Genomic DNA, 7,428 nt, shown 5'->3' with positions numbered 1-7,428 from the left:
AGAGAGAGAGAGAGGACTTTCGGCCCAAAGCCAAAAGAGGATTTTAAAAACCTTTTTCAATTTAAATTATTCATGAAATGCAATTCCATTTATTAAAAATACTTCCTTAGCTCAAATAAATCCCAGAAAAATCTAGGAATTATAGAATTAAGCAAAGTATTTAATGAAATTTTATCTGGCCCCATTTTATATTGGAATTTATTAATTAAAATTAGATCTTCTCTTTTAGGTTTTTAAAATAAATTCTAATAATTCCAATTAAACAACAATTTATATATTTAGGATTTTTAGGGTGTGACAGCCTAGCAGCCCGTTGCGCTGCTCGCTGCCTGGCGCTTGCACGCGTGAACCCTAGCCATCGCCCACCCGCACGCCACATCGGTTTACCTGGTCGCCGGGCTCAGGTGGCTGATGCGACGACGACATGAGACCGGATGGGGAGGGCCATGCGCGGGCGTCGAGCCTGCTGGTGTGTGGAGGCAGTGCGCGGTGCGGCGGGGTCCTCGTTGCGACGCCGCCTAGATGGTGGAGTGGCAGCTAGCTGTGAGGATGGAGTGAGGGGAAAGGAAAAAGTGAGGATAGGGTTAGGTTTTGGCCTTTTATATGCCACTATTTCAGCAAGTCGGACTTATTCGGCCTAGAATGGGCTGTGTATTGTGATGTAGCATACCACCCCAGGGCCCCGTGGGTCACCCACGGGTGGATGCCCTCCCCCGGCCATGAAGCCCCGCGGATTGAAAAATGGCCCCACCCCCACCCCTATAGGGCGGGTCCCCTGGACCTGACCCCACGGGTGAAAATGCCATCCCTATCTATACCCGATCATGTGCTGCTGCAACATTTTTATTCGGGTTTAGAAAAGGAGTCTGCAATCTATCTAGACATCACTGCTGTAGGATCATTCATGCACAAAACTCCGATTGAAAGGAAGGTAATTCTAGATTGAATTCTAAAAAACACCTCCTTCATGAACGAATATAATGAGCCCCTCCCCGAGGCATCAGTTGAAGTCTCTACTTCTCCTGATTCGACCCGAGAACCTCTTCCCGAGCCATGACCCATTGAGACCGAAGAAATTCAAACTCCGGGTTGTGCTCTCTTGTTGAGGGATGATCTTGATGAAGATTACGGAAACACCTTGAACTACTTTAGCAAGAGAAAACCATATGTTCCCTCACTACCTCCTGACTCGATAGAATTCCAGTTTCTTAAGGAAACAGTTCGAGAGTTGACCTCTATTATGAGTGACGAATGGCTAAAGGAGGTTGAGCTTTCTTCTGAAGTAATTCCGATAAATTCCACTCCTCGGCCCATTCCTTGTCACTTAGAGGGGAATAATGTTGTGATTCTCTACAGCCCAATAGTCGGTGTCAATATTGTCTCAGAATCCTTTGCGTTTGCATACCTAAGTGATAAGACAATTACACCAACTGACAAATTCTTCAAGCATCCCAATGGGAGCATTATTGAAGGATTTGGGGTTGTCCAAGATATGCCAGTCATTCATGATAGCAACGAGGTTATCCTGGATTTCCATGTTTTTGAAGTCCAGGATTTCAATATTCTAATCGGGCACCCTATTGAGAAACATCTCATCAACACCCCTCGAGTAGGCAGGTTCAATTTCTCTTTAGGCGGGAATGAATTCTCACTGCCATTCTCGCAGTCAAGATTTGCCTTGACTGACTTTCTGCCTAAAGATAAGTACGCAAAGGAGGTGACGACTGTTCTGCCATCTGAGTCCCCCGAATCATTTCTTGAAAATGATGTCTCAGATTTCATTGAAAAAGAAGTTGATTCCGGTGAAACTTTTGAACTTCCAATCCTAGAACCGCCATCACAACCTCCTATCAAGCCAAAATCTTGTCCCTCTAGCCCTCAAGATGTTGTTCTCAACAATTTTCAAGAAATAACCCTGATCTTGCATGACACATCTTTTGACAAGGAGAACCTTCAAGCCAAGGACAAGTTCGAGACATCAACTCTAGAGGATGAGAACTCCACAAATGAGTATGAAAGTTTTTCTTTCAAAGTTCCTCAGGATTGATACTCACATAAGGAATCTCCAAAGTCTTGTCCGATTAGTGCCGCTTCTTTGTACGAGGACCACAACCACCTTATGGTCCTCATTTCTAACATGATTAGAAGTGTGGTTGTGGATGCTTTTGTTTATCAGAAATATTGCAAATCTCGTATTTTTTTTGTGGCACTAATCTTGCAGCTAGATGTCTCCATGGTCGAGCTTGTGACCATAAACAAAGCACTACGGGAGATATCCCGGATTATCTTGGTACGTTTTCCTTCCAATAAAAGCAAGAACCAGTTCTAAAATAGTATGCATCTTCAGGTATTCTTGGTCAGTAACCATTTCAGGTTAAGATTAAGAACGAGGGACATACGATGCCTAAGAACATGGGAGCTACATCAACTATTCATTTTGGAGATCCTTGATGTTGGAACATACTTTATGAAGATCCCAGTCTCAGACACTTGGTTTTTGACGTCTCATGACATAAAAGTCCAAGTGTGGGGGAGGGCGATCGACAAGATTTTCATGATGAGTTCCATCAAGGTTTTAAGTTGGTGTCACCTTGCTTAAAAAAAGAGAAGAAAAGAGAGACGGAAGAAAAGCAGAAAAAGATGAGAGAAGAGGAAGAGAGCAAGAGGGCTGACGGGCTACATCTAGATCAAAGACCGCATTATGTGCGAGTCTTTTCTGGCTATACACCTCGCCAGTTGTGATCATGCTGCTTAGCTGCACCCAGCCCCTCTCTTGAGCTCATGTGCCGCCTTGGTTAGCCTTCATCCACTCTTAGCTATGCACAGCTTCTTGCTTCCGCAACACCTACTCGCACACAAGAAAGAGGAGATGCCCTCTTCTTTTCTAGCTGTTTGCTGCTCCGGTCCAGTTGGTACTTGCATATTTGCCCAAAAAGAGATGCATCCCACGTCTCTACAGCATAGTGCCAATGGAACACGCCTTCAAGGCACAAGGTTCTTGCACCAGAGGTTGGCCGCTTGAGGTTGTTCCCTAGATGTTGTCGTAGTCGACGTCTGTTTTTCCGTAGGCAAAATTGTCCCTAGGACACCCAAAAATTATGTAATTGGCTAGAAGACACTATAAAATCACGTCACTGCTGATGGACGCCATAAAATTTATGTAATTTGTTGTAGAACACCCGAGACAATTTTTTATCATTTCTTATCAAAAAGGGGAGAGAGAAATTTCAAAAAGACAAAATTGCCCTTGGCCCTATCTAATCCCCGCCTGCTTCCCAGCGCTGCCCGCCACTGCCTCCGTCACCGCTGCCATCAAAACTGCAGCCGCCGGCCTCGTTGACCATCATCGAAGCCGTTTGTCACCACCCGCTGTGGCCTTCGCCTTGACCTCCGCCTCGAAGCCACTGCCGTCGGGCTCGCGAACCATCATCAAAGCTGCCTCCGCTGCGTGCTTTCTAGAGCCACTCACCAACCGCCGTCTAACCCGCCGCTGCCGCCATCGGCCACCGTCGAAGCCATTGCCTCCGCCACCACCACTGCCATCGAAGCCGCTGCTGCCGGGCTTGCCGACCATCATCGAGGCCACTGCCAAGCTCGCCAGCCACTGCCGAAGCTGCTACCCCGGGGCTCGCCAGTAGTCGTCGAAGTCGGCACCTGGCCTGCTTTGCCGATGGGTTAGGGGTGTTAGATAGGGCTGAGGGCAACTTTGCCTTTTTTAAAATTTCTCTCTCCTCTTTTTTCTCGGAAATAAAAAATATTGTCTCGGGTGTCCTATAGCAAATTACACGAATTTTGTGGTGTCCATCAGCAACGACGCAATTTTACGATGTCTCCTAGCCAATTACATAAATTTGCCTTTTCCGTACAGTCGGAGGGAGGCACTGATGACATAAATTTGCCTTTTCCGTAAAGTCGTAGCTGCGACGTTCTCGTTCCTAACAGAGATTGGGCCAGACGAGATCGGTATCACAGAGTAGACCGGAAAGATGATGGATCCGACTTGAGTCCACATCATCGGAATTGAGGTTGGATCTCCTGCATTGGGGCCGATGTAGATGAAGTTGTCGGAGCGGCTTGAAGTCATGTCGGCAGAACCTTGAGCACCAAAGTCCCCTACCTGGCGCACCACTGTCGATGGGGGATACCTGTAGACCGGATAAAATGTGTATTGAGGTACGTTGGTACGAGGATCTATACGATACGATATCAAAGTAGACAAGAGACAAGGATTATACTGGTTCAGGCCCCTCGTGAGGTAATAGCCCTAATCCAGTTTATATGAGATTGATATAGAAAACCACAGAGTAAAAAGGGAACAGATGAATCCGACGATACCGACGAGATCCTTGTCGAGATTGATTGACAAGATCTCTCGGCGGCTTCGGCTCGAGTTCTTCGGCTTTGTAAACTATGGTAGGTGTGTTGGCGCTATGATTCGATGATCCTGAGCCCCTCTGGCGGTGTGCCTTTTATACCATGAATTGCCTTAGTCTTCAAGTAGAACTCGGAGACAACGAACCCTGCACGATATAGAATAGTCCCTATCCTCTCCGAGTAGGACTTTGATAATCATCAGCCCGTGAGGATATTTTCCATAATATCTTGTATATTTCCTTATTGCATACGGAAAAATATCGTTGGATATGAGGTTTGCCAATCCGGTATATTTAGTAAATTGTAGGATTGGAGGTATGTCTTATCCGTAACCTGACAATGTGTAATCACGTACTTCAAGAAAATGTTTATGTAACTATCCGAATACTTAATATACTTTTAATCCACTAGATTGTCACATTTACTTTTTAAAGAACTACATTCAAAGGAAGTTGAAAAAATAATGAGTACTATGAAAAAAACAACAATTACTACTTAATAGTCAAATGGATTTGAAAGAAAAAAGGCAAACAAAATGTAGATGTGACACACAAGGAGAGGTACAAGTGGGAAACGGGGGCATTTTGTTTTTGGTGTGATCTTCAAGCTAGTGCACACGCTTCTCACATGGAACCGCTGATTGGACTAGCTAGATCTTACTTTGTTTGTGCCATAATTTGGTCAATATTTGGTTTCATTTGAGCTGGCCATATTATGTAGAATAGCCGGTTTAATTGTCTGGCAATTAGCATGGAAAATCAATTCAATTTGTATGCAGGGAGATGCACTGAGGGGTACGAGTTGCTGGGGAGCTGTAGTGTCTTGATCAGTGTGTGCAGTAGGGATGAAAGCGGTCGGAAACAATCGGAAAACAACCTAAACCATTTCAAAAATAAAAAATGGTAATGTGAGGAACAAAAACAATATCGGAAAACCTGAATCGGAACAATATGGACAGAAACATATTGATACATATCAGAAACCGGTAACAAATACGGAAACATATATTAAACTGTAAAACATATATTTAACTTTACATAAGTATGTTATATGTATAAATAAATTCAAGCTTATACTATATAAATTACAAATTAACTCCATTTTAGCCATGCACTCAAGTTAGGGATTTGATTGAAGAGTCAATCAATCTCTAAACTGTGGGTCAAGTAGAAATATGTCTTATGAATATCGACATTTTTAGAGATGCGGTAATTACCATATTATAAGAAACGGTGATTTTCAGAAGAACAAGGTAAATACGGAAACGATTGGTATAACGGCAAAACCATTTCTATTTCAATTTCCATATTTTTTACCATTTCCATTTTATTCAGTCGTTTACCATTTCCATATGGCTCGGCCAGTAGAAAGTCAAAAATGAAGGCCCGACCATATGGCTCGGCCAGGAGAAAGTCAAAAACGAATGCCGGTTGGCCGTGAATTACCATTACCATTTTCACCAATTGTGACGATGCATATGCAGTAATTCAGGTGACTGAGTGTAGTCACGACTCTCACGTCACCTCCTCTCGGGGGGCACAAGAGGCGCCCAGGCCGTCGTCTCCCGTCCTCCATCCCTCCTCCTCCACCTCGCCGCCACCCGAGCGGCCGTCGGCAAAGCCGCGCGATGGCATAGATGGCAGCGGTGGGGCTTCGCTCCGCTTTCCGCACAAGGGCAGGGGAACTTCTCATGTCGGGAGGCGGAAACCGCCCAGATCCGCGCTGTCCGGCCGGAGCTGGCGGGGAGTTAGTCGGCGGCAGGGTAGTGTGTTCGGGCGGCGTTATTTGGGGGGATGGCGGCAGAGGTTTGCAGGCACTGGCGGCAGTGGACGAGGCCGCCAGATCCGGCGCGGATCTGGCGGGGAGGTTTCTGGCAGCGCCGATGCCACGACGGCCGGAACTGGCGGCGGTAGAGCCGGACGATGACTGGTGCGGAGGTGGCCGAATCTGGCGGCGATGGGCACGACGGCGCGGAGGCGCTGGAGACGGAGGTGTGGTGGCCGCGATAGCGGTGGAGGGGTGGCGGGCGGTGGTGGTCGCAACAGTTGGCAGCGGTGAGCGGCGGCGTCGGCTGGCGACGGCGGGCGGAGGACATGGCGGCGGCGTCAGGGCGTTTGCTGGCTGCTTGGTGGCAGAGGGCGATGGCACAGAAGAGGTCTGCGGAGGCGGTGACTAGCGTCGGTGGCAGCGGCGACGGCAGCCGTGACTGTGGAGGCGGTGGCGACGTCGGCGGCGGGGAAGGAGTCGGGTGCGAGGTGAGGATGGCAACGGCAAGATGGTGGGCGTTTGACAGCAGCAGCTGCGGTGTTGGTGACCGTGACTGCGGTCACCGGAAGCATGACGGCCTCGGACGGCTAGCCGAGGGCGTGGGAGACGGCTGCATCTGGCCGGTGTTGGTGTTTCTTAACGACATTACTAGAAATATAATTCCCAGCAATGGCGCAAAAATACTCCTAGTATATTATGGTTACAGAGTTCATCCGCAAGCGCACGGATATACCATTGTAGCATTTCACCGAGAGTATTCCAAGGGTATCGTATTTATTTTATCCCATAGGATGATCTTGTAGAGAGAACTTGACTAATAATTTATATATTACTTGTGATAATCATATCCTAAGCAGGGGTTGAGATAATCCAAGGGTAGTGTGACACACAAGCACTTAAGCTACTCATTCTCATACAAAATTATATAAGCTAGGTGGAAAGAAAAGAGAAAGATAATCTATTCCTATACTTCTAATATAAATAGTATACATACATTCTAGTGATCTGATATACTAGCTAATACCCTCTATCCGATACCCTCCTGGTACTTCGCGAAGCCACCCCTGACTACCGAGTTCCTTACGACAGCCCGTCATGACCATACAACCGGGGCTAAATATGGAGGAGTACCCTCCCTAGAGAATTAACTTAGGATCATATACACGCGTGGAGGAATACCCTTATTGAGCTATCAATATCAGCGGCCCACCTCTCATCCGCAGCATATAACCCCAAATAATGAGATATCCCGTAATCTAGATGCCACGTCTAAACTATCAGATAGTA

Source organism: Oryza sativa, chromosome 4 (genome assembly GCF_034140825.1).
Source record: "Oryza sativa Japonica Group chromosome 4, ASM3414082v1".
Taxonomy (NCBI): Eukaryota; Viridiplantae; Streptophyta; class Magnoliopsida; order Poales; family Poaceae; genus Oryza; species Oryza sativa.
This window is presented reverse-complemented; position numbering follows the sequence as displayed.